Below are 27,665 nucleotides of genomic sequence, written 5' to 3' on the forward strand. Positions count from 1 at the left end.
GCCCTCGCTTCATTCCACAGGCTCCTCATTCCTTCTGCTCCAATCTTACTGGTCACTCAAGGTTGGGTAAAGCCCAAGCACATTCCCTGCTCAGAGCTTTAGTTTTGGCTCTTCTTTCTAGCCTTGCTCCCTCACTTTCTCCAGATCCTGCCCAAATAATGCCTTATCCAGAGGTGTTCCCTGGCACTGTATATAAAACACTAATGCCCATTTCCCTCAACTCTCTAGCTCTCTGACTTAGCTTTATTTTTTTCTGCTTTACTTTTTTCATAGCACCTAATACTGCCTGATGTAATACATGCATGTGTGTTACTTGTTGATGATCCCTTGACTCTACTTAAATGCAAGCTCCTTGAGAACAAGAACTTGGTTTTGTTCTGTCCTGTATCCCTAGCATCAAGATCAGCACGAGCCACCCACTGCATGGTTCATTTTCCATGAACATCTATTGACTGAATGAATGACGGGATGAATGACTGCCTTAGAAAAGGTAACAGGCAAGGAAGAAAGCCCTGAATGAGCATATGCTTGGACCCTGACTGTCTTGCTGAGTGCCAGGCCAGGACACCTGCCCCAAATCAATTGACCCTTACTCTTGGTCTTGGATGTAAGCTAGTCTGAAGGGAAAAAGCCACCAGGAGGGAGTTAGTTTTCAGCTAATACCTCATGAGACAAAGGGGTAGGAAAGTAGTGGTTCTAACTTTGGGTATGGCAGAGAAAACCTTCCAACAGCCCGGTTGGAGAGGCAATCTGGCTAAAGTCCAGGTGAGAAAAGGCTTCTATGGATGAAGAACTCTGAACTAAAAAAGGCTGTTAACAGTTTCTCTCCTTTTTAAATTGTTGAGACTTAACAGTATTTGTGGACAAGGCCTGTCCTAGATTTTAGGCACAAGGCTCAAATGAAATCCAGATATGGGATCAAAGCTATATTTAAGTAGCTCTTAAAAAGGGTGGGTAGGGAAAGGAGCTGGTATTTGCTGAGGTCTCCTATAAGCAAGAAACCATGCTCATGCATGATCTCACTTAATCCTCAACGCCAGCTTATAACATGGAGTGTACTATCCCTACCTTACAGGTGGGGAAACAGCAGCTTGGGGATTTAAAATGGTGATTTAAGCAAAATCACTGAGCCAACACATAGCACAGCTGAGATCTGAAGTCAGGTGTGTCTAAGTTGCAAAGCTTTTCTCCTTCCTCTGAATTATGCTATAGCTCAGAAACTACTCTAGAGAAAGAAACCACAAGAGGAAGAAAGGAAGCAGGCATGAGATAAACATGTTCCCCAAGAATAAGAGTCTGGCATAAGAAACAAGTCTGGGTTAAGACAATCCTGGGAATGCAAAACGAGCTTTAGATATCACCTGGTCTTACCTTCTGTCCTATGCTTAGCTTTATGAAATGCTTTTGCTTCTAGTTTTCAAGAAAAGTCAAGGTATCTAGCTGAAAAAGAAGAGTTTCAAGACAGAGGATAGCAGAAGATAACACCAAAAACTAGTGCAAGAGTGAAGATGTGTGGCCATCTTAGTGTGTTGGCTTTTTTTTTTTTTTTTTTTTTTTGATGATTCCTAACCGCGAGTCCTTACGCTGGGCCTGCTTAAGGGAGATGTGTTAATATACCACAGTCCAGGCAGCTGAACCCTTGACCCAACTTTAGTCATCTGGGAGGGATGTCAGCCTACATCAGGTGCAGTTCCAGTGAAGACATTCTAGTATATATGGCCACATTCCTCGCACATAAGAAGGAAAGGATCCATAAGTGATTGGGAGGAGGGGAAAGAGAAGACCAATAAGCAGACAGAGCCATTGTATTGGCGGTCAGGGAAGTGGGTAATGAGAGTGGTTAGCTGCAGCCTGTCTGCTGCAAGAGCTCTTGGATGAAACTTCATGAACTGAATTTGTTTCTAAAGATGTTGTAGCAGGTGGGATGCAAGTCAGTTCTCTGACATGGGATCTAAATTCCATCTCAGATTGGCTACCAAAGGACCTCTCCTCCTACTGTCTAAATCTAGCTGGGCAGAAAGGAACACTAAATGGTTCTGCAAGGAAAAAGGAACCTAGATCTACAGCTCGAACCTGTTCTTCCCCTGCATGTAATTCTCAGCTACCTTCTTTCATTCCTTAACCCCCAAAGACTCAAGATAGCACAGATCCCATTCAGAATACAGCTATAGAACCCAGAGCCTTGAACGCCTTCCTTGATTCTTTCATGTCTTTCATAATATAAGCATGCATATGACATATTTCCTGCAGTACAATGACAGTTATCACTGTGCTACACGCTATAACCAAAGTCAATTGTTTCTTACCTGGAAATATCTCCTGTGATTCAGTTTCACCAATCCAGGCTGATGGGATGAATCAGCTTAGCTGCTGTCTGGCCAAAGGAAGTTGGGCTTCCCAAATCAGGACGGTGGCCTCCTAAAGTCCTGTAGCTTTTCTGTCCTTAAGATGGTGGTACCCTGCTAAAAAGGGAATGCAAGTCATGTTACTGTGAGAAGCAATTTCCTATTCTCTACTAGTCACAATATATTTTTTAAGGAGAACAGAGAGTCACAAGATCATAGATTATCAGGCCTGAAGGACATCTAAGAGATAATCTTGTCTAATTCTTTCATTTTATAACTAGGAGGTTAAGGCTCAGAGAAGAAGCAGCCTCACTCGGGGACTCAGCAGTTTGGGAGTCAAATACACATTGGAACATATCTCTGACTCTCTGGCCTTTGACTTATTTTTTAAATGCAGCCACATGGTCAGGTTGACTTCTCCAACACGTGGTCATTGACCTTGAATGGGAAGTCATTTTATTTTTTGTTGAACAGTTTTGAAAAAGGGAGGTGGCACTTTTTCCAGATTGCTGTTTTTGTAGTTTCACCCCGGGAGCTAAATTAGTAAAACAGCCCACCTCAGGCATGTGATTGGGATGGTTCTCCCTGTTTCTCACTAGAAAAATATTGTTATAAAATGCCATGACCCATGAACACAGTGACACAGTGGGGAGTGAGTGCTGCTCTTCAGTGAGAAGCATATGTGGCCCCAGGTCTCTCTCTCTCTCCCTCTCTCTCCATGTTTCAGAGAAACACAGCAACAGACATGGACTCTTTTTCCATGAGTATTATTTATTGCAGGGTTTTCTTCCTGGCTCCTGTGCATTTGAATGGCCACTCCTTTGTGCAGAAAACCAAACCACAGAAAACAGAGGGGAGCTCTCACGTATTAAGCAAATATCTGTCAGGCATACCATGAGAATTGTATAGATATACTTTCTTATTAATTTGTCCTTAAAAAATCCCGGTGAGATACCGTTAATTCCATTTTTCCAAAGAGGTAGGAAACCAGTCTTTCAAGAGCTAGGATGATCTGCAGAGTCAAAAAGAGATACAATGCAGAACCAGAAATAAACCCATGCCTCCTAAATCTACGTTTTGCTATCTAAACTGAACTATAGTTTGTTTCTAGGGCAAAACACTAGAGTTGCCTGCTTTTTCCAGTGTTTCAGCTTAAATGTATGAGACAGTTCTTTGGAAGCTGAAATTGTTATAAGGGCATGAAAAATTACTCTTATTAGATTCTCTTTCTGATGGGGGTGGGGGATGGTGGTGGGGCTTGAGGGGGAAGGAGGGGGTCTACAATCCAAGACTTCCTGACAGGCTCCCAGGCCCCTAGAGGCTGGGCTGGTTCTGGCTCTCAGCAGCAGGGCCAGCAGCAAGAGGGCACCTCAGGAAGTCATAATTATCAATGCTCCCTGGCTCAAGGCTTTGTTCCTGTTCTCTGACAACAAGGGACATGCCAGGAGAGATGGGGTGGGGGTGGAGAAAGAGGAAGAAAAAACAGGAAGTGAAGTGGGGGAGGAGGAAAGGAAATGATAGAGAAAACATAGCAACTCTGAAATGTCCTTGGCTTGATGAGAAAGTGATTTCTGAGTGGACTTTAGTGGAACTGGGCCCTGCATTTTGGGAAACCAGATTGTGATGGTAATGGGGCGGGGCAAAGACGTTTATTTCCTCCAAACTCAGGGTTGGGGTCCACAAATTCCATTTCCCACCACTGAGCACAGCCTGGTACAGGGCTGTTTTCCACACACTCAGGTGTAGACACGGAATGTGGTGAATTTCCAAAGAAGGAATCTGGGGTAAGGCCATGTTCCTCACCTCCTGACTGTGGCTGAGGGGACAGGCGTGTCACAAAAGGATCTGGAAAGTGATCAGGTATCAGGGAGAGCTATCCCATCCTCACTGCTTTTTTTTTTTCTTTTTTCTCAAATGTCCTCAAAATTGAACCCATTTTCAGAGTGCACGACTGGGACGGATTCACTCAGCTGGGTTCAGCACGAATGCTGCTATCTTCTACCACAAAACCAAGAGGGTCAGTCAGGCAGAACACTGGGTTTCCTCCTGATCATGATTCTAAGGCACCACCTGCTTGTTTTCCTATCCATTTTGTTCACTCCATTTACTTACTGAGGCTTACAGAAATTCCCCAACTCCAAATGCACATCATAAAGAATGACAGTCACCTGGTAACTTGAACAACCACACACCACATACAGAGATGACCCTAATAATAACTTAATAATCAAATACCACTTCTACTCATGCTAATACTATTCATAGACCCCGGGTGGGCACCAGGGGGTAGAGAATGCAGAGCACCCTTATGGGTAAGCCATCACATACTGGTCCCCCCTACTCCAGCAGGTCCCCCATACTGGCTATGCATCTAAGAAGCTAACAAAAAATACAGACACAATCCAGAGTAGCGATCAGGAAACTTGTATGGTTAAAAATCTTCTCAGAGGGTTTTAGTGTCACCCACCTGGCTCCGATCCATGGACTAGCATTCAGTTAACATGGACCCCAACTCAGCTCTCACCCTCACCCCACCTTCTCCCAGCTTACAGATGCAACCACAAAGGCTTTCCAAGGGAAGGGGCTCACTTCAGGTCCCACAGCTAATGGCCTCCCAGGGATCTGCCCCACTCCTCCAAACCAAACATAGAACAAAAAGTCAGTATATGTTTGAGAGGACTCCACGCCTTCTGAAGCAATTGCTGATGGTTTACTGTGTGGGTCACCCCAGGGCCAAGTGTCCATTAGGGAGAACAGAGAGCAAGGAGGGGGGAAAGAAACGGAAAACTCTCATCTCTCGTCTCCACAGACTGCACAACCTCACATATCACCAGCAACACCAGCAGGCATTTGCTGCCATCCAAGCAGCCACGCTCGGCCCAGGCTACTTCCACAGTGCTATGCCCCGTGCCTGGCCTGGTGGGGATGCACACAACCCAACACAACCAGGAGTTTGCCCTTCTGTAGCACCTGGCAGCCAGGAAAACGCTTTCCCATATCTTTTCATCTTTGCTCATTTTGAGAGAGGTACAAAGCTGAGGGGTAATCACCCCAGTTTGTAAATGGAGAAGCCGAAATCAGAGACAGGAGGTGCCTTATCCAGAGTCTCAAAACAGACCTAGGGCCTGAAATAGGCATCTCCTGTCTTCCAGTCTAGTGACCTTTCCCTGTGTCCTGTCCCTCCCCACCCCATTCAGGGGAGGGCTAGAGAACAGCATCAAATGGCTGCTGCCTTCCCCTTCTAAATGGTTCTGGAAATTGAAAAGCAAGGCAGAGCAACAGAAGGGAAGGCAATATCCACTATGAGAGGCCAAAAGGGCCCCAAAGACCACATCCTCACCCTCCGGGGTAGGCAGTCAAGAGACCCAAAGCCCACAGTGGGGCATGTTTGTGCCCACAGTTTACCAGCAGCAGAGCTTAGATTGAGTCCCTCAATGCTAGCAGCACAGACCAACACTGAAAAACCAGAAGGGGTAGGTGTTTAGATAATAAAAATAGCTAACACTGATCAAGTACTTACTGCGTATTGGGCTTTGTTTAGCACCGTACATATGGTGACTCCCTGAAACCTCATGGCAACCAAACTACGTAGGCATTATTATTGTCCCCTTTTACAGATGAGGTAACTGAGGCACAGAATGATTGAGGCACAGAATGATTAAGTCACTTGTCCATGGGATTTAGCTTTTGAGTGAGAGAGTCAAGGTGTGAATGTAGGCAGTCTGGCTCAAATTCTGCAAAGCCAAATAGTGGAAAGAAAGAGAATAAAGCAAATACACTAGGAACAGACGACACCTTCCTTCAAAAGGAGAGAAGGAAGACAGGAGACTCTCCAGGCAGGAAAGACTGAGAGATGCTGTGCAGGCAGAATTAGGAATTTATTCCTTAGTCCCCTCTGGGTAGCAGCTGACCAATGTCAGCCAACACCAGTAAATGACATCCTAGTCTTCGTGTTTATACAGCAAGACTGTGGGAGGAGCGAGTGGCTGGGCCAGGGAGGGGACAAAGGGAGGGCCTGAGATGGGAGAGTCACCAGGATGGGTGGAAGGGATGATGCTTTGGGAATCCAATTCTTATGTCCCACAGGGATGGAGCAGCTGGGCAGGCTGGCAGGCAATTCCCTTTGTGCATCCCCAGCACCAGCAGGGCACACATGCCCGGGACACCAGGCTTCGGGGATGCCACTGGGTTTCAGCCTCATGAAGCCTGGGAAGCCAGGAAAGACAGGGGTCATCTCTCACCATTTCCCCCATGAAGAGACTAAAGCCAAAAACAGTCACAGCCCTAGAACAATAACAACAACAATAACAACAGTCACCATTTGTTGGCAGGTTATGATTTGTCAGTAAATATGCTAGATGCTGTATATAGATTATGTAAAAACAATAACAACTCTGAGAGGTCCATATGATTATTCTTAATTTAAGAAAAGCTAAGTAATTCTGCAAAGGTCAAAGCTAGCAGGCTATGAGAAAGGATCTGAACCACCATTTATCGGACTGTGAGGCCCCTGATCTCACCTCAAAGCCATGTGTGCTGTGAAATGGTTAAGTGACTTGCCCACAACCGTGCAGCCGTGCTAACCCACAGCCAGCTTCTGGGCTGTCAGAGCACATGGGCACAGGATTTTACGTCCACATACTCCCTACACTACACATCCACACTAAGTGCTGCTAACCACTTTTATATACACAGACAAACAACTGGGGTGACTTAATGGTTTATCATCCAAACCAGGATACCTCTGAGAGTGAAAGGGGGCCCTTTTAATAATATTGCTGGGACAACAGGCAGACATCAGGACTGTCCTAGGCATGTAAGAACAAGCGGTCACCTGAATACAATCCACACTCCCACAGGCTGGTTACTTTTATATCCAGTTGTGTTGGTAGAGAACTCTCCTGGGCAATGCCTTGCTTCCCAATCCACACAAATACTTCTTTGCAATAATTCACTCTCCCTGTGTTCACCTGCCTGTCTTCGGAATTCATGGAACTCGCTGGCCTTATAGAGAAACAGACTGATGCCACTTGGTTATAAAGCAGACATGCTATGGTTTGAGAAGGGAGGGTGTCACTAACTGAAACAGTGTATTTTAAGAGACTGGTGGGTTCCTTGTGCCCTGGCAGCCCGGAACCTGAATACCCAGCTGTTCTGATAAGCAGCCAGTCAAGTCCCTTAAGCGCGAGGGCTCTGTGGCTTTCCCATTGAGGACTGCCTGAGGCAAGCAGACGGGAAACCAGCACAGGAGTACAGCTGCCACCAGTACTGGGCTTGCTGGAGAAACTGCAGTCTACTGGGAGGACACAGACCTGGGGTCCTCGGGGGATAGGCACATCTCTCAGACAAGGCCTGGCCTTTTTCTGCTGCCGATCATGCCTGGAGGTGAGCAGCTCTAGCCTGGTGAGAGATCTTCCCCTTTCCCCCTGACTGGGCCTCGTGGGGAAGGAGGTGGCATTTAAAGCTCGTTTTTGTTTTGCTCTTTCCCTAAGAATCTGCCTTCTTAGGAATCTCTGACCAAGAGGAAGGAAGAATCTGCTGTTCTTTTGAAGCCAGAAAATCAGTCTTAACAAACTCTCCCATCAATACAGGTAAAGTGCAGTGCTAATGAGAAAGCAGAGGGAATTTGTCTGTTCTCTGAAGACACCGTTTCTGGCATATGTTTAATCGTGGAGCATCACAGGGCCTCGAGGCCATGGATTTTCAGAGGCCCCAGAGAAGCCTGCCAGCTCCCAGCAGCCCTAGAAACTGGCAGGGCTCTTGGAGGCACTGATGGGCAGGGCTCTGGGCCCTCATCCTGCAATAACAGGAATAGAGATACTTTTTACCTGTTTTGTGTAGGGGCTTCTACAAGTGATGATTTTTTTTTGGTAAACAGATCCTTTTGCCAAATTAGGCCATGTGCACAGGTTGTGGGAGTTAGGGAATGCACTTACCTTCTTATGGGTTACTGTTCACCACACAACAGCTGTGATTATGACTATATGTTATAATGTTATTCTGGGGGACACCTGAGACCTAGAGAAGGAAAGCATCTGTCTGATGCCACCCAGCATACAGCCTTCCCACAGTGGGAAGCCCAGCATGGAAGGAGCCCAGAGACCAGATAGTGACTAACTGGTAGTTAGTTACTATCTGTGGCTCAGGCAGTCCTAGATAGTCAGAGGCCAACAAGCCAGTGATGATGGTGATGGGGCAGGAGATATCAACCTTATTCACTGAGCACTGACTGTGTGCCAGGCATGGTCTAGACATCACCTGGATGTTCCATCCAGCCCTCGCCCCACTCTTGCTGGAAAAGGCAGTGCTCCTATTATCCACATCTTACAGATAAGGAGCTGGACAGTCACTCAGAGAGGCTGGGTGACGAACTCTGGGTTAACGGCAAGTAGATAACGAAGCGTGCATTTGGACTCACATCTGAGGGACCCCCTCCTGGGCCCTGACCACTGTACTCTACAGCAAAGGAGAGGACCCAGGCCACCCTCAGAGGTGGCGTATATGAGTCATAGGGTGGGGAAGGCAGTTGCAAGTGGCAAATGGTATCAGAACCAGAACAAGAGCCCAGATCTCTACTCCTGGGCTCACATTAGTTCCATTTCCCATGGCTGTGGTTTAATATCTCTCTGTGGTCTTTGTAACACCTGAATAGCCATTAAGGTGAGTGTACCCATGTTCAGGGCAGGAGAACACCTGCCAAACTGGCTGCAGCATTCAGGAAACTCCACCAAGCTTTTCGATGAGTTCACATCGCACTGCCTGAACACAACCGCTGGGGTGGGTTACTTCTCCTTGAGACTGCATTTCAGAATGTCAGTTACACCAGGTCTCCTCTGAGTGAGGAAGTGGGAGACACATTAGAAACCCAAGGAGACCAGCTTCCTCTTCTCTGACAGCCCCAAGCAACAACACAATTGGATGCCAGATAAAGGGGCATTTTTACCTTCCCTCTTCCCATCCAGGGCTCCAACTATAGGAGCATCACCATTCGGGAGGGGTAAGGGGCACACCTTAAGCAGGTTGGAGATGTCAGCAGGTGACAGCCTGCCTTGTCTCCATCAGGAAGGCAGCAATAAGACAAAAACCAGCAGTCTGGGCTGTGGAGTCTGAGCCTGACCACCCCCAGGGGATGCAAGCCAGGAGGATGCCTTGACTTAGTCTTGACCTGGGTCTACCCCTAACTTGGCCTTGGCTGGGCTGTGTGACCTTTAGTCAGTCACTATGGTCAGATCCTCAGATACAACACCCGTTAAATGCAGATCATATGGCGATATATACCAGCAAGCCTCTTTGGACTACTTTGAAAACCAAATGAGCTATTACATTTTTGTTCATGTTTTATCTCCACCATTGGGTGGAAAGTTACTTAATAGGAGAGGTCATGTCTCATTCATCTTTACAAACGATTGTAACTAGCCCAGAGCCCTGCACAAATGAGGAGTTGATGGTTGAATTTGTAAAATTCAGCTTCTCTGAGGGCAGTGAACAGCCCAGCGTAGCTGGGGATGAAGGAAAGTGGTGGCAGAGATACAGTGAGTAGAAAAAGAGGCTGTTGTCAGGCTGTGGAGGACTTTACACATACCGATGCTTCTAAATTTCATCTGTAGCTGGATGGTAAGCTGGTATCCCAAAAGCTTTAGTAAGCATTAGTGGAGGATGGTGCTGTGGAAAGAGCCTGGGGTCTCAAGCCCAGAAATCATGAACCTCAGTCTCTGGTGTTTGGAGCTGAGCCTTAGTTGCCTTATCTGCAAAATGAGAATAACAGGTTTATTCCAGGGTCATGAGGGGTGCCTAGCATTTAAAGTGACCAGTGCGGTATTTGGCATCTATTTGAATTTCGGCAATACTACTGCCCTAAATGAGTCAAGCTGACCTTGACTATCAGATGTAAGGGCATGTTACAGAGGTTCTAGACCAGCGCTGCCTTGGAGTGAGAAACTAAGCAATGGTACCATGGCCATACTGCAGTGAGGACAATCTAGAGTCTAGAGTCAGTCTGACTAGAGTCATGTGCTGTCCAAGTTTCCAGCAATCCTGGTATGCTCCGGCATATCCTGTGAACACCTACAGCCCTCATGCACCCAAAGGCCACATGGTGTCACATGGCAAACACCCCCTGAGTCCCATAGACCACCTCAAAGCTTCCCGGTGCCCCAGCCTACAGCACTATCTACAAGGGACATTGTCAGGTGGCTTCTGTTGGGTGTTCTGTAGAGACCACTTATGCCCTAAGGCCGGCTAGGAGGCACAGCACTCTGGGCTGAGAAGCAGGAGATCTGGGTTCCAGTTCTACATGGCAAGTGACTTGCCCTGTGCACAGTGGCTGAACAGTCTTGGGACTCTCAATGTGTGGAAGTGCCCTTCAGTGCAGCGTTTCTGTAAGAGCTTAACCTGAGACATACACTGCCATGCAAGAAAGTCATGTTCTTATCAGGCAAACCTCTGCTAAAACTCCCCTGACAATGAGGCCCCTTCTGTAGAATGCTCCCGTTCAAACCCAACAGGAATACGCTAAAGTTCAGAGGGTTCCTGGTTTCTAGTTTCCGCCTGACCAATTCCTGTCTGTGCCACCTCCTGTGAGTCATTACACACCGATGAGCCTCAGTCTCCTCATGTGAGCCTCAGCGGCAACAATATATCGCTCATACTATTTTCTAGCAAACTGTTTCTTAACACTTCACAGAAAATACAAATCTCATTTTATTTGGATACTCTGAGGTCGGTCATCCTTCATTTTTGTGGGCAGAGCCAGACACACTTTCACAAAGCAGGCACGGGGGAAAATGAAAAACTTCCATCATTCTTGGGAAGCGGGAGAGAGTCAGAATCCATAGGATGAGGAATGATTGAGAATGTACCCATGACAGCTGGGAGCCGGCTTATCTACGACGCTGGCAAGGGTCGCCCCTGGCCTCAGCAGACAAACACTGGCAATTGCGCTCCAGACAATAGCACAGCTGCTCTTGTTCCTGGGCTCCCTGCTGTGAGGCAAAGCAGGGGTCATATGATCAGTATTCAGCATTGCATTCGTCCCCAAGATGCAAAGGGATTCTGCCTTCCCCAACAGCACAGGGCTACAGGAGGGGGGTGCACACCCCCCATCCCAATCGGGGGAGCAGTGGATAGAAGAATGGATAAGGATAAGATCCCCACAGAAATTGACTACAGGAAAATGCAGTTTCCATGTGAGAACCACCACCTCTAACAAAATCCATATTCCTTAGCTCAGGGTACAAGTTCTTCCATAAACGACTGCATACTAATTAGAGCCATCCTTTATGTAAACTCCCAGCTTAAGCCCAAATGTGATTTACTGCAGCTTTGTACTCTCTTGCCCTGCCCTGCAACCTAGACTTTCACCCCCTACCCTGTCTACCATCCTTCAAGGCCAGCAGCAGAGTCTTATTTCCTCCATGAAGTGTTCTCTGATACCCACCTAAGACCACAATCCATACTGACCTCTCCCTGTTCTGAACTCTCATAGAACTTTCTGTCTGTGCCACTCAGTATTTAGTGCCTATGAGTTGTCTCATGACTTTTATTTATTTATTTATTCATTTTTGAGACAGGGTCTCATTCTGTCACCGAGGCTGGAATTCAGGGGCATGATCTTGGCTCACTGCAACCTCCACCTTGAATAGTTGGGATTACAGATGGAGGTCACCATCCCTGACTTTTTTCTTTTTTTTTTGGTATTTTTTTTGTAGAGAGGGGGTTTCACCATGTTGCCAAGGGCTGGTCTCGAACTATCTGCCAGCCTCAGCCTCCTACGGTGCTGAGATTACAGGCGTGGGTCACCGCACCCAGCTACCTCATCACTTTCTGACGGGACCGTTACACCAATCCCCTAACTGGTTTGATCCTGCTTGGGCTGTGGCCCCGTCCTCTGCAGAAACAACTTTTCAAAACACACATTTGATGATGTGTCATCCCTGCTTAAAACCCTTCAAGTATTTCCTACCACCTTCATGATAAAGTCCAAATGCCCTACCATGCTCCTACCCTTCTCTTGGGAGTATCCACATTCCAGTCACACCAAAGTGTTTCCCAAGGTTATGTAATGAGGTGATATCAAAGGCAGGAAGAGAACCTGGATCGCCTGATAACTAGCTGAGGGTTCTTCCCTCAGTCCCTGGTGCTTCCCAGGCTAACACTGGACCACAGACAGGATGACTAGGAGCACATGACGCTGAGTCATGGTCAAGGTGAGAAAGTCAAGACCTACTAAGTCTTTAGGCTTGATGAGCTTACACTGTTGATAGCCAGCCGATCCACCAAGCAACCAAGTGGGCAGTAGGCGTCTGAGACTCAGGCAGAGGTTCATCTGCTCTTTCACCAACAGTGGGAAGGGGATCACTATTTCTCCTTTTGTAGGTGTGGAAAATGAGACTCCCAGTGGTCATAGCTGCTATCGGGACTAAAACACCAGCCACATCCCTTCTCTTATATTCCAGAATGGTAAAATCCAACATCCCCCCACTGTCACCACTTTGATGCCTCCCAAGCATCTTACAGTAGACACATCTGATGGTGAGTAACAGCACCTAGTCCCTGCCCAAGAGACCATCTGTCCAAGACCCCCTTCTGGGGAACTTCATTTCTGCTCTAAGGCCAGAGCTATCCCATGACTTTTCCAACTTCTTCAATGGAAAGACTGTGAAAAGAAACTTTCATTTAACAGAAGCGAGGGAAAACTCCACTCTAACTGCTTTATGTTTATCCAGAGAAGTTATCAAAAACTCTTACCAGGCGACTGCTTTCCCCCTAGGACATCACAGTGATAAGCGCATGTGTCTGGGGGTGGCAGAACAAGGTCCAGAGGACAGCAAGACTAACATGTGATGAGCAGCACACATGGACCCAGGGGCATTCTGAGCCAGCTGGCACCAGCTCACCAGAGTCAACTGTACAGATCCCTTCCCAACCTCACAATCAGTGAGGCCATGGAAGTAACTTGAAACCAGCCATGGTGGAAGTATTTACACCATGGAAATTGTCCCATGCTCCCAGCAAGTTTGTTTGGCTTTTGTTTATCCCAGAGAATTTGTTATTAAACATTTAGGAGCACACCACTGAATGGATCCATAAGATGGACACTGGGTTGGGAAGACAAGATTTAAATTGTAGCTAAAGCTCTACCGCTAACTCACTGTTTGACTTGGGCAAGTTTCTTCCTGGTGCCTAAGTTTCCTTAACTGTAAAGGACATAAACAGCACTTTGGTAAATGTAAAACAGGGAGGAGACATTTGGCAATGCCTGCAGACATTTTTGGTTGTCACAACTGAGGTAGATGTGGTGCTACTGGACAGAGATGCTGCTAAGCATCCGACCACACACAGGAACACCCCTCCTCCTCCCTTAACAGAGACCTACTTTGCCCCAGACTCTCTTACTAGTGCCAAGGTTGAGAGATCCTGACGGGGAGATAGTCTCACAGTAGCCCATTGAAATACCTTGAACCCATCAGCATGCAGAAGGAAAATAAAATGAACTGGAATCAGCTTGCAGGAACCCTGGGAGGGCAGTGGTGCAAAACATTGCCACGGATGCTACAGGTTTACAGTGCAAGGATGAGGTAGATCTCTTGCCCTAACATGGCACCGGGCACACCATAGGTGCTCGGTAATCATCTGCAGAAAAAGCAAATGTGTCTAGTTGAAATAACAATGTAGCCTCTCTTTAGCAAGCCTGTACTCCAGCGCGTGTGCATCCCCTACAGTGGCACCAGGCAGAGGAATCTGACAAGTGTCTATTCACCTCCTCTCACCTCCTCTGGGAGGGTAGTGAAAAGACACGGTGTGAAGTTCCAGCCCTGGAGACTCAAGTCAGACAAATAATCACTAGCCTGGCATCCAGAGCAGCGACGGTCAGAAGAGCAATTTTATTTAAGTCATTTTCTAATAGGAGTTGAAGCATCTTGAAGAGTGAGGTTTTCAAAGGCTCCTCCGGGGAAGCAATTGTCAAAAACACACAGCAGGCAACCTCGCTTTCGACACATTCAAAGCCACTTTTTAAAGACAATCCTTTTATTCTCTGTACCGCTTGGGATTGAGAATGCATTTAGCACAAACCACCAGAAGCGGAAACAGAGTTGGGTAAGAAACGCGACCGACGTTGTGGCAAGCACAGGGAACTGCAACAGAATCTGATCAGGCTGGCACCACTCAGACACACACAAGGAAAGAGGCAACGCCAGGCAGCATATCTACTGTCCCCTAGCCTCTGGGGCCTGGAGTCAGCGAAAGTCAGGGGTGAGTCGTAACCACAAGCTGTTCCTGGAAGTCCCTTGCAAGACTCTGGATTCTGAGTTCTCACACTGAGAGAGGTAGCTGATTTCTAAACAAGCGATGACAGAACAGAGGACCTCCCTCTGTGTCTCCCTGAAGATGTGAATCTGACCGTAAACTATCTGACTCACAAAGCCCTTTAATTAAAAGCCCAAGGGCCTAGAGCTAATTCGAGATGTGGTAAGACCCAGTAGTTTCTCAAGCACCAGAACTGTGAGCAGATTAATGGGGATAATTTCACCCTTCCTGGTCTATAAATGACAACTCACTCAACTATAAATTAGATGCACTGAATGCCAGAGCTGGAAGCCACCTGGGCAACTCTCTGCCCAGCCCCTTGCTTTGCGGATGAGGAGCCCATGGTCCAGGATAGGAGGCTGACTGCCCCAGACCTGGTCCCCAGCTTCTTACTGACTTTCAGCAAAATGCAGCTTTCTTGGTGTCCAGTGCTGAGTCACCTATCTATTCGGAGAAAATGTTTTTGTTGAGGTCTCTATACTCCCTCTGCAAGGCTTACTCAGAATCAGGACAAGCTGGTTACAATCCATCTGGGACCTAGGGTCACAGGTTGGAAGTAGGACAACTTCAGGGAAAGAAATTACCCCTGCCTGGGTAATATAGTAAGATCCTATCTCTCCCCTAACCCCTTGCCAAAAAAAAAAAAAAAAAAAAAAAAAAAGAAAGAAATACAAAACATTAGCTGGGCATGGTGGCATGTGCCTGTAGTCCCAATTACGAGGAAGGCTGAGGTGGTAGAATCACCTGAGCCTGGGAAGGTGAGGCTGTGGTGAGCCATGATCATGCCTCTGTACTCCAGCCTGGGTGACAGAGCAAGACCCCATTTCAAACAACAAAAAATAGAAAAGAAATTTCCAAAACCCCCACATACCAGGAGCTGGCTCCTTCCATCACTCCTCTGTCATTCATTCCTCACACCCACATCCCAGGACCGTGGGTCTTCTGATGCCCAGGCTAAGTGAGATAAAGAAATCTGCTTGGCCAAACAACTAATGGATTTCTTTGATGCAATGCTCATCAAACTCTTTTCTTTTTAACTTAAAAGTTGTAACATCTAAAGCAGCAACAAGATGACTTCTAGGAACTGAGTGTTTGTATCCCCCTAAATTCATATGTTGGAGCCTAAATTCCCAATGTAATGGTATTTGGAGGTGAGGGAAGATTCTTTGGGAAGAATCAGGTCATGAGGATGGAGCTTTGTGAATGAGATTAGTGGCCTTCTCCAAAGAGACACAACAGCGATGATGTTTTTCTCTCTTCACCATATGAGGATGCAATGAGGAAACAGCCATCTGCAAGCCAGGAAGCCAGCCCTCACCAGACACTGGATCTGCCCACACCTTGACCTTGGACTTCACAGCCTCCAGAACTTGGACTTTACAGCCTCCAGAACTGTGAGAAATGTATTTCTGTTATTTAAGTACTCTAGTCTGTGTAATCTGTTACAGTATCCTGAACTGACTAAGCCAATGACTTCTTCAGTAATGACAAACTAATTTTACCACATATTATTAATAAACCTCTAATATATTGGATTGCAAACTTGAATTTTTTCCTGCTAATAATGGCTAATACTTATGCATATGATTTATGTACTTTTCATTATACAAAATAATCTCTCATTAACAAAATAGCTTCAAGTAGCATCTACCATTCTCATTTCACTGATGCAGAGACAAAGGTCCAGAGCGCTCAGGTGAAATTTCTGAGATCACACAGCCAGTCAATGGCAGAAGGGTGTCTGATCCTGAACCCTGTGTCCTTCACCAGGGACTGTGTCCACTTAGGGACCAATCAGATGCCACAGACCCTGGAAATCAGTATCTTTCATTAATATGTCTGCTGAGCGTGGTGCTGAGGGCCTGGGTAATAGAGGGTGATGGGTGGGGTGGCAGTAGTGATCTCATCTTGGGGTTTGGAAGGAGTCACACACCTGAATGGCACACAGTTCCCAAAGCCTACCTGTTAGTAAAGGCTTTGAGGTGCATTCAGACAGAGGGGCAGTAAGAAGGAGAAGGAATCTCACTGGAACCCTCCCTGCAGGCTGTCACGGGCTTCCTGGATTTCTTCCACCCCTGGGGATGAAGATTCAGAGAACAAGGTATGGTACTTCCATCTTGTTTGCTAACAGCCCATAAGCTTCCAGGAAATATAAACACAGGAAATGACGATTAAGTACAGTGTGGCAGTTGCACGGGCTGGTGTGGAAGTATCCGTGGTGGGCACCAGACTCCACCTGTGTGACGGGATCTGGCCGGGAAAAGCTTCCTGGAGGGGCTGGGGCCTAATCAGAGTGCGAATTCCATACACCACTAAGGGAGGCAGTGAGGATGTGAAGTGGGAATAGGGTGTTCAGGCAGAGAGCATGGGCCTTGAAAATGAACAAGTGACAAAGCTCCTCATGTGAGGAACTCTGTGTGAAGGGGTGTGACTAGAGCATAAGAAATTGATGGGATGGAGTGGGAGGGAGGCTTGCACCATGTGTGAGGCAGGGGCTGGGAGGACCAGAGGGCCCAGCAAATCCTTGTAAAGGATTTTGAATGTCGGGGTTTACCTTTTATTATTTCGCGGAGATAGGGTGCTATTGTCAGGTTTGTATTTTATACCGTGTGAGTGTGTGGTGTTGTGTGTGTAGATCTAGATCTAGATCTACATAATATCACTCCTCTGGCAGTAGCGCCCTTGGTCAAGTGACTTCACCCCTCCTTCAATTATTTTCTCTCTCAAATGGGAAAAACATGATGGGCCCTCCATATCTCAAAAGTGTTGTAAGAATAAAGTGAGGTAACTAATAAATAATTATTAAAGATTAAGAAATCAACAAACTTATATAAATAATTATACCTGGATTCTCTCAAGGCCACATACAGTAAAGCTCAGAACTTTAAAATATCCACTTGAAAAGAATAAATTGGGAGGGAGAGTGTGAAGCACGGAGCAAAGAAGGCCACTTCCTGCAGCTGTCGCTGTCACTGTCTGGAAGGCCCTGCCCAGCAATGCACTCTGGCAATCGCTCGTCCTCTGCTCCCATGTTCTGGGCTAACTTTCTGATCCATCCAATAGTGGTAAGGAAGCAAAGTACCAAGACCCTCAAACCCACCTTTCTTATTTAGCCAATGAATGTATGTTTCCAATTTTAGAGAAAAGAATGACTTTCACAAAGCTCTTCCTGAATCTTACAGAACAATAAATAGATAGGCAAAGCATATCTGATATTCAAATGAAATGGCAAGGTCTTTGTCTTACACGATGGGCACAGAAATGCCCAGTTGATTCCAGTTTCGCTCTTTCAATCTGTCCTCACCCTGGACGTATCTGACTCCAGCTAAAAGAAGGCAAGACCAGTGGAAGCAGCCTAAGTACCTGCAGTGTGGGGCAGTCTGTGGAGGATAAAAGCCTCTTTCAGGAAGGAATAGTTTCCAACCACTGCACAATTACCTTTATTAGCATAACGTCTCATTGTGCATTTTGCAAAACACTTTCCCATTCCATCTCAGGAAGACTGCAGCGACAGAAATTGTTGCCACTGGGGGGAAGAGCATGTCTGTAAAATTTAAACCATTGGGCATTTGTTCAAGACTCCTGGGAAATGATGTCCCTTGATATATAATTCATAATAGCCTTAAAGCTTGCCCTACTTCTGACACATAGATGATATATTTTGGAGAAGTCAAAGAGGGAGGAGGAAGAAAAATTACTTTCAAATGGCTCTGCTGTTCTTTGCCTTTTGAGTAAAGCCTGACAATATTTTGGACCACTCTTTTCTACCATAAGGGCTCCCCTTTAAGAGCTTTTTATTTTATTTTTTCTCTTTTAAATTGAAGAGGCAGCATATCATCCAGTTTCAGTTTTATCTTCTGTAACACCGGATAAAAGATGAGGCTGAATCCATCTGTTAGCACATACAGGCTGCAAACTGTGTGAACGCAGGCACACCCGAGCGCGTGCGCCTGCATGCACACACACACATATCCTTGCAAAAAGGGGGAAAAATCCACACTTTTAAAAAATTTATCATCAGCAATCCTACCAATGCCGACCAGATAGCAGCACTTTTATCCTTTTATGGGCAGATTCAGGAGGAAGCCAGCCTCGCCCCCACAGAGGCTCTTCCCCCTGCACTGCCATAGGAATTGGGATGCTGGGACTGGCAGCTGGCCAGCCCTTCCCCCACAGTGCTAGGGTTCTAGCCTCCTGAAATCAGTGATGATACCACTGGGGGCCATAGCCTGCCAGCCCCAGCTGGGGGCTGGGAGAACCACAGGGCATTGAGAGGCCTTCCATTCTCTGGCACAATTGGCCAAACGACTAGGCTGTTTTTCTAGGGAAAATGGGCAAGTAGCCTGCCTAGTTTTATGGAGGCACAGTGGAGAGCCCCATCTGGTTGCTTGACCTTTCCTATGGTGCTGCTGGTCGGGTGGCACTGTGTATCGCCCTCTCTAGGCCTCCAGAGCTGCTTTTGCTCAACAATGACTGGCAATGCTGCATGCAATGGATCAGATCAGGTGCAACAGAAGATCAGAGATTGGAGGCCAGAGATGACCGGGATGCGCCAGCTCTCCACCTTTTTAGGTGGACACGGTGCAGGTAGAGAGTCCTGAAAAATGCACAGGGTTCTTTTGTTTCCTAAACACAGCAACTGTGTTAATCACAGAGTTCCAAAAATAAGCAGCTTCATTTCATTAACGAGGTGAAGCTTGAGCACACATGGGCTTGGAAGAGGATGGGGTGGGGGTGGGGATGACAAGCACGAGGGACAGCCGAGGCCACTGACCTCAAAAGGCTGATGAGTTTCTCAGGGAGGGCCCAGGGCCCCAGATCCAGACCATGTGTCCATCCCTCTGGAGTGCTGAGCCCGTGAACTCTGCTCCTGCAGTGCCTCACATCCGCCCCCTCCTCTGCCCCCACTTCTGCTGCCCTAATTTAGGCCCTTATTATCTTTCTCCTGGACAGTTCTGCACATACAGCCAGATGACTCTTCCCAAAGCAGCACAGCTATTATTGCATCACTCTATGGCTCAAAAACCTTTAATGATTCCTCCGTTGACTAAGAAATAAAGCCCAGCCTCTATTTTCTAAGGCCCTCTTCATCGGGTCCCTGGCCCAAATCCTAGCCTCATTCTCCACTCCTCCTTCTCCTCCCTATACCATACCTTCAGTCCAGGGTCCCCTTTCCAGCCTTCCCACCTGCTTGCCCTTACTCCTATACGCCCCTTTTTCTAAAATATTCTTTTCTCCTCCATTTCTTTAATTCTAAATCCTACCCAGCATTCAAGGCCAAATTTAAAGGCCACTTCAGCCATGGACTCAACCTTGACTCCCAGAGAAAATTTCTTTGTCCTCTGAACTCTCATAATTTTACTATCCTTCAATCTCTTTCTTCTGCTGTAACAGATTCTAGACACCTTGCTTTTCTCCTTAGGCTGTAAGACATCTGAGGGTAGAAAAATACCACGTTCAACTCTGCATACTCATTCCATCTAGCACAGTTGCTGATACATGGGAGGTGCTCATCAATGTTGCATAAGCACACAAGTGAGCGTGACTGCAGGATGGCAGACAGAAAAATGTTTTGCAGGAGATGCAGCTACATAAGCAGATCATGCCATGATGGCATGCAAAGGAGGCGGGCTGGGTGGGCTGGGGGTGAGAGCAGAGGACACAATGATCTCCACGATGCTGAAGCCAATGGTCAACTCTGTCTTCGTCGTTATTAAATCCATTAGTAATAATCAATATAATTGAGTTATCATCCCTTTTAGAAAGTCTTTATTTACTTGACCACTAGGAGGTCGAGGTCTCTTAATTTTCCTCCTAGTCAATGTCTGCTCCTTCTCAGTCTTTTTGGTTGCTTCTGTCTCTTTTTCTAAATTCTTGACATTGGCACTTCCCAGGACTTCGCCCTTCAGCCTCTCTACTCTATCAGGACTCACTCCTTTAGTGATCTTGCCTTAGTTTCACACCTTTAAATATCATCTCTATTTTGACAAATACCATATTTATATTTCCAGCTTTGACCTCTCCCTTGCCAGCAATAACCAGCAGTCTACTCAGAAGCTATACTCCGATGCCTAACTCAAACTCAGCGTGGCCCAAAACAGAACTCCTCCTCTTTCCTCCCAATCCTGCTCTACCCACGTCATTTCTCATGCCAGCTAATGACAATTCCATCCTTCCAGTTGCTAGGACAAAAATACTGAGTCATCTGAGCCTCCTCTTTATTTCACGCCCCAAATTCAATCTTTCAGAAAATTCTTTTGTCTTTACCTTGAAAATATATCCGGCATCCCTGCATACCTTCCATACTAGTCCATCAAGAACATGCTGCCACCAGGGTCCCCTGATTCCATCCCTGACACCCTGTGGTTTACTTGCCATAGAGCAGCCAGAGTGATGCCACTACAATGTGAGTCCCACCAGGACCCTCTGCTAGTACATGCTCTCCAGGAGCACCCTTCATCAGACTCAGGGTGGAAGGCCTCGCCTCCCCAGGACCTTGCTGACCTCATCCACAGCTACTCTTCTTCCTTTGTTCTAGCAGGTCCACCACATTGACCTCCTAGCTTGTCCTCAAATTTATCAGCCCCAATGCCCTTTCTCTTTGCCTAGAACACATTTCTCCCAGATATATGTGCACTCACTCCTTCACCTTTTAATAGTTTTTGTTCAAATGTCATTTTCTCAATGAGAACCATCCTGACTTCCCTTTTCAACTACAATGGCCTTCCCTGCAGTAGCCATAATCTCCTTGGTTCGGCTCCATTTTTCCCACTGACTTTTTGACCTACTAATATACTAGAAGGCAATAAGTATTCCTTTATTACCTTACCTTAAAGTTATTATTATTATTTATAATAGTATACTATATATAAAATATAATTGTTACTTAAATAAGATAAATACATTACTTTAGTACTTTTTTCTTAATGTTATTATTACCATAATAAAATACTATTATTATTACTTTAACATTATTAAAGTTATTATTTATTACTTACTTTTTTTCCTTAACTGGTATGTCACATCCTTACTGCCTAGAGCTATGCCTGGCATGAAGTAGGCATTCAATAAATATCTGTCAAATGCCGGAATGAATCACTTTAGTCGTTCATCCTTGAACTGTAGCTTAAACAATGAATGGCATTGAGCCACAGAGAAAGGCAGCTGAAAGGCTCCTGCAGGCTGGCGGAGCTTGAGGAGCCAGGGCCTGGAGATACAGTCTTCTTCAATACTTCAAGATGGGACAGTGTTGCAAAAGCCTGCCTAAATTAAAGGACACCACTAGAGAAGCACTGCTGAGCCCAAACCCGCCATGGACAGTTTCGAGAGACTTCGATATGCAGCAATGCTTTTAAAAAAAACTTTTAAGACATATAGTCACGATGTAAATGAAACACACTAAAGTTAGTCAATAATTGTGTACACGTTCCCTCTACAATTTTGTTTGCATTACACATATATTCACACCTTTAAAAATGATTACAAAGACCGTATCCCCAGTTCTATCTGTATTCGCCCACAATTAGACACCCTGCAGGCTTCCAGGGCCAGGCTCACATCAGTGTTGCCCTCTGTTATGTTCCGAGGGCCCACCCAGACATACTGTTTTAAAGCCTTTGTTCAATGAATGAAGAGATGAATGAATGCCTTCTGAGCATCCCCTGCTAGGAGAAGTTCCATGATGCAAGAATATATTCTGAGAAACAGCACTCCACTAGACTTCACCTATGGGCAGAAAATGCATTAACCATCATTAGCCCCAGTGCCAAGCACAGTGCCTGCAGACATTCCTTAAGTATCTGATGACTGAAGATCAAGCTCATCTACCTGCAGGCCTGAGCATAATAAAGGCGACTCCTCAACTCTCTGTGCCAGCATCTCAGGGCTCTTTACCCTGCTGCCAAACCAGAGGTTTGACTTCAAGTCAGTCTGGAACTAGGTACCTCCCCTCTTTGAGCATCAATTTCCTTATATAATAAAACGAAGCTGATATGCACCTTATATAGCTGCTGTGGAGTTTAAACGAGCTCCTATGATGATACAGCTAGTGCAGTATTTGATATGTAATAGACATTTTAAAATGCAGAGCTAGAATTGAATGCCTGGTTTGACCCCAGGTAGAGAGCCGATGTGAGTGAAGTCACACATCCCATTTAGTTGATGTGTCTGTCCCGCCACACAGGGAGGTTAGGACTGAAACTCTTAAGATCAGTCCCTTTGGTGGATGGACTGAGTCATGAAAACTTCAGTGTTTAGTCATACTGGAAGACTGCCCTTGTTATGTTCCAGTCTCAGGTGACCATTTCTCCTCTGGACAGTCCTTGCCATGTCCACCCATAAGCTGGAACCTATCACACTGCTCCACTGGCATCTGTCACACTGTTGTTGGGGCTTAACTACTGTTGTCTGTCAAAGCTTCCTCTAAGCTTGTTTTTTTCCCCAGATGTTTGCAAAGACACTTGTCATTACCAAATTCAGAAGCATGATTGGGGCTTCCGGGCTCTGATTAAGTCAGAAATTAACTGGCTCTAGAAGTAACTTCCTTGGAGGCCACACTTAGATAACCACATGGAAGACGATTCCGGCATCACTGCATATGCCTTCTTCTACCTTTGCGGGAGTCTTTAACGTGCAAGGGGGTCAATTGTTGCTAAGGGAAATCAGAAGAAAATAGAGCAGAAAAATAAAGACAGCCCTGACCCACCAACCCCCCACACACAGAGCCACAACCACTCAGTCTTGTAGCAGACAGCAGCTGATTGAATTTACCTCTTAAAGACAAGACTTATTAAGGAAACCGATTATCATCAAAATGAAAAAGTATAAACTTCAGCTTTGATGTTTGTAGAAATCAGGAAAGAAAGCCTTGGGAAAGTGATAGCATTCTTCCATCTGAAAGTCATATTTCAATTGAACTTGCAGATGTTTCAGGGACAATCCGTAGGCGAGCAGAACTGATCCATGAGAATCGACGTTCTTTTCATTTTTTATAGTATAAAGGTATTTTCACAACGATTTCCAAAAGCCACAAATGACATATGTTCAGCATTTGTTAGCCTTCAAATGAATTAACTCACCTATTCTTGGCTTGCATATTTATTCCACATACATTTGCTAAGGTAAGCAGGCAACTATCCTGGGCTAAAACAAGGGTATGGCATTTGGAACCAGAGGTTTGGCTTCAACTTAGTCTGGAACTAGGTACCTCCCCTCTTTGAACATCAGTTTCCTTATATAATAAAAACGAAGCTGATATGTACCTTATATAGCTGCTGTGGAGTTTAAATGAGCTCCTGCAATGACACAGCTAGTGCAGTATCTGATATGTAATAGACATTTTAAAATGCGGAGTTAGAATTGAATGCCTGTGAAGTAAACACCACTGTCTTACACGAGCCACACGTATTCTACCTTCAAGGTGGTCACGTCATTGGAAAAGAAGACGGGATATTTCTACCTATGACTCTAATATAAGGTGGAAAGTGGTAAAAGCTCTATGATGTCACAAAGAAAATGCTTTGGAAGGTGAGACAAACCAGAGATCATTGAGAGCTAGGTATCAGCAAATACTTTCTGGAAGAAAAGACATTTGAAGTAGGAGGATGCTATAGCTTATTTTAAAGGCTAATGGTGGATGATTATTCATTTATACTTTAATACATAGAAAAGTACGATCTGATATGCCTGGTAATTTGTAGGGTGTAAGAAAAGAAAGAGAACACGACAAAGACCCTGTCCCCAGATGATTTATTATCTAATTGGGAAAAGATCATATGTGCTTATACACGCACGCACTCACACACCCACACAAGTCAGCTGTCCCTGACAGTCTGTGACAAATGCCCAATGAATAATTCAGAAATGAGGAGGCAGAAAAGGATCAGGCAGGCAATGCAGTATGACCAGAACTGTGCAGGCAGGTCCCAGGAGAAAACCAAGTGACTCGACTCTGCTATTTCCCTCTCTGGGCCTCAGTATTCCCACCTATAAGATGGAAGGCTTGATTTAAATCAGATTTTTCCAACCATGTAGCAAAGGTACACTTGTGGTCTAGGGGGACAGTTGGTAGAATCAGGTGTCTAGAATTCCTCCTCCCCCACCAGGCCACTCCCCTGTGGCTATAAGCAGCTTCATCCATTTCTTCTGTGTGCTGAACAAAGAGGACCATTTTCCATGCAGCCATGACATAGCACATTTTGAAAATCCCTAATCAAGATTATCTTAAAGAATGCTGCCTGTTTAGTTGACCTACGAGGCAGAGCTTTTGAAAATGGAGATGACTTGTATAGGCAAAAAAAAGTCTCAGGAATCTAGAGAAGCGACAAGGAAAAATGGGGCTCTGGGACAGGCAAGCTCAGGCCTCCCTGCAAGACCAGAGAAGCCATGTGCAGTGTGGGAGTCTCCTTGTTGCAACTTGACATTTTCTCTAATTGCACTTACATTCATAAAAAATGGTCTTTGTGATGGTTAATTTTATGTATCAACTTGACTGGTGCACAGGGTACCCAGATATTTGGGTAAACATTATTCTGTTTGTTGCTGTGATGGTATCTCTGGAAGAAATTAACATTTAAATCAGTAGAAAGAGTAAAGTGGGTGGCACTCTTTAATATGGATGGGCCTCAACAGATCCCTTGAAGGCCTCACTAGAACAAAAGGTGAATTACAGGGGGGGATTTTCTCTCCTTGCCTCTATGTCTTTAAGCTAGAAGATGAATCTTCTCCTGCATTTGGATTCAGACTTGAACCAGACTTACACCATTAGCTCTCCTTGTTCTCAGCCTTTCTGACTTAGGCTGGAAGTATAGGACTCGCTCTCCAGCCTGCCAGATGCAGATCTTGGGACATCTGAGCCCCCATAACCATGTTGGTTAATTACTTAAATAAATCTCTTTATATCTGTAGCCACATCCGTATCTGTGTCTATCTCCTACTGGTTCTGTTTCTCTGAAGAACCCCGGTTAATGCATACCAGGTAACAGGGGATGTGTTAATTTGCTCAGGCAATGAAACCACACCTGGTACAATCTTCCTTCCAAAAAGATTTTTTACAGTCATTAATTGTGTTCATGCAAAATAGGGAGTTGAAATTTAGCTTTCCTGTATCATCTCAGTTGACTTGAAGCAAAGAAATGAACAAGTATATTCAAATACTAGATAATTAACAAATGTCTAAATTTGAAGCAGGTCTGGAGTATGCTCTGAAATCCAAAAGACCTTGTCTAAATTCTGGTTTTGCCATGTGTGAGCCACCTGATTGATTATATGCAAGAATGTAAGCTCCTCTTTCTCATCTGTACCAGTTGCTCTTGCAGAATTATTAAAAAGATTAGACCCAGCCCAGAGCTTAGCACACAATGTGTCCTCAGTAAGTGCTAGTTTCCTTTCTCCTTGATCAAAACCCGTACTACAAGGCCCTGCAGGCCCAGTCTCCCTCTTGACCCTATCAAATGAAGACTGCTGTCTTCATTTACTCCTTGCCATATATACTGACCTCTTGCTTTTCTTTGAATTAGTAAAGCACACTCTCATCTTGGGCTCTCCCCACTTTCTTTCTCCTCTGCCTTGTACAATCCACATTTTTCCTTCAGATTCTGGCATGGCTCACCCAGCCCCCACAACCCTGCAGTTCAAACACTTCTTCCAAGTGTCTGCTCATCAGACTGCCTTCCCTGACCCACTCATATCAAGGTGAATGACAATGTTCCTGTGAAAGGCCTTTGTGCTTCCAATGAGCATTACTTTGAGAGGTTCCTGTTGGAACCACCACTACATAGTTTGAGGCCCACGATCCTGTCCAACCAGGATGCTCATCTCATCCCCCTGACCTCCCGGGCTCTAAACACTTTACATGTATCACCTCATTAAATCCTCCCAGCACCCCTAAGAGAAAATGCTACTATTATTATCTTCATTCCATTAATCTGACTAATGAGGCACAGAAAGGTTTGGTTAAGTAATTTGCCTAAAGTCACACAGCTAGTGAATGGAGAAGTGTCCCAGCTGGTCTTATCTATCTGGGAGAAACTCAGCCAGGGGGGATGGAGTCTCTGCCACACCCACTGCATAGCCTGGCCCTGCCCTCACATGTTGTGGCCTTGGTTCTGTTGTTTCTAAATTTAAGAGGTTACCATTGCTCCCAGGAAGACAGGGTAGGAACAACAATGACAACAGCAACAAAAAGAATGTAATGAACAGTAAGCATTTGGGACGGCCCCAAAGAAAGACACAACTATGGTCAAAAGCACTATGTCAATACTCTCCCTGTCAAGGTTACTGCCCATCAACAACGCTGGGGACCTTGAGTTAAGTCTGTGCCACTAGAGTTATTTGATGTGATGACATGAGTTTTATCAAAAGGGGAATTTCAGCAAAAGGCTTTGTGGATGTGATTACACTTGAATTTAAGAAATAAATTGATAAACCTGTTTATCTCTCTAGCATACAGTTGAAAATTTGGCTTTGCTGTTTTCTAATCTTAAATAGACTTCAGAGACTTGAATTCTATTTTACTGTCTTGGGTTCCCAGAGTATTGAGCAGCTGTGATCTCATGAATTTACTCAGAACAACTAGTATGTACTGAATACCTACTATACGCCAAGAAGAGAGTCTAGGCCTTGCTTTTAAAATGTAGGGGTGGGTGACACAAAATTTCCTCCATCATAGACCACTACATTCTAGCGTGATACTTCCCAATAAAGATTGATACCAGACATGAGCTCCATTCTTAGTATCCAATCAAATATTATTTTACTAAGAACATAATGTTCACACCATGTTTAATAAGCTTACAATGTACTTGTTACACTGCATTATTTCCTCAATTGTAAAAGATTTTATAGTCAGCCTTTCATATTCACAGTTCCACATCCTTGGAATTCAACCAACCAAGGTTGGAAAATACTCAGAAAAAAAAATAACAACAATAAAGCATAATAAAAATTTAAAAAACAACATAGTATAGCAACTATTTACTTAGCATTTACATTGTATTAGCTATTGTAATCTAGAGA

At 45.4% G+C, this 27,665-nt stretch overlaps 1 protein-coding gene across 4 annotated transcripts in view; it reads right to left on the reverse strand.

Annotated features, from left to right (window-relative positions):
* CYRIA (CYFIP related Rac1 interactor A) overlaps positions 1-27,665 on the reverse strand; it is a 108,768-nt gene that overhangs the window by 64,442 nt on the left and 16,661 nt on the right. For 2 of the 4 annotated variants that reach the window (XM_011749313.3, XM_071076261.1), the window contains exon 2: positions 2,307-2,462. The gene's annotated coding sequence lies outside the window, so the exon portion shown is untranslated. Of the gene's footprint in view, positions 1-2,306; positions 2,463-9,927; positions 10,088-27,665 lie in introns of those variants that run through there. The other 2 variants (XM_071076259.1, XM_071076260.1) reach the window with 2 other exon arrangements.

The sequence above is a fragment of the Macaca nemestrina genome, chromosome 13 (assembly GCF_043159975.1).
Source record: "Macaca nemestrina isolate mMacNem1 chromosome 13, mMacNem.hap1, whole genome shotgun sequence".
In the NCBI taxonomy this organism is placed as follows: Eukaryota; Metazoa; Chordata; class Mammalia; order Primates; family Cercopithecidae; genus Macaca; species Macaca nemestrina.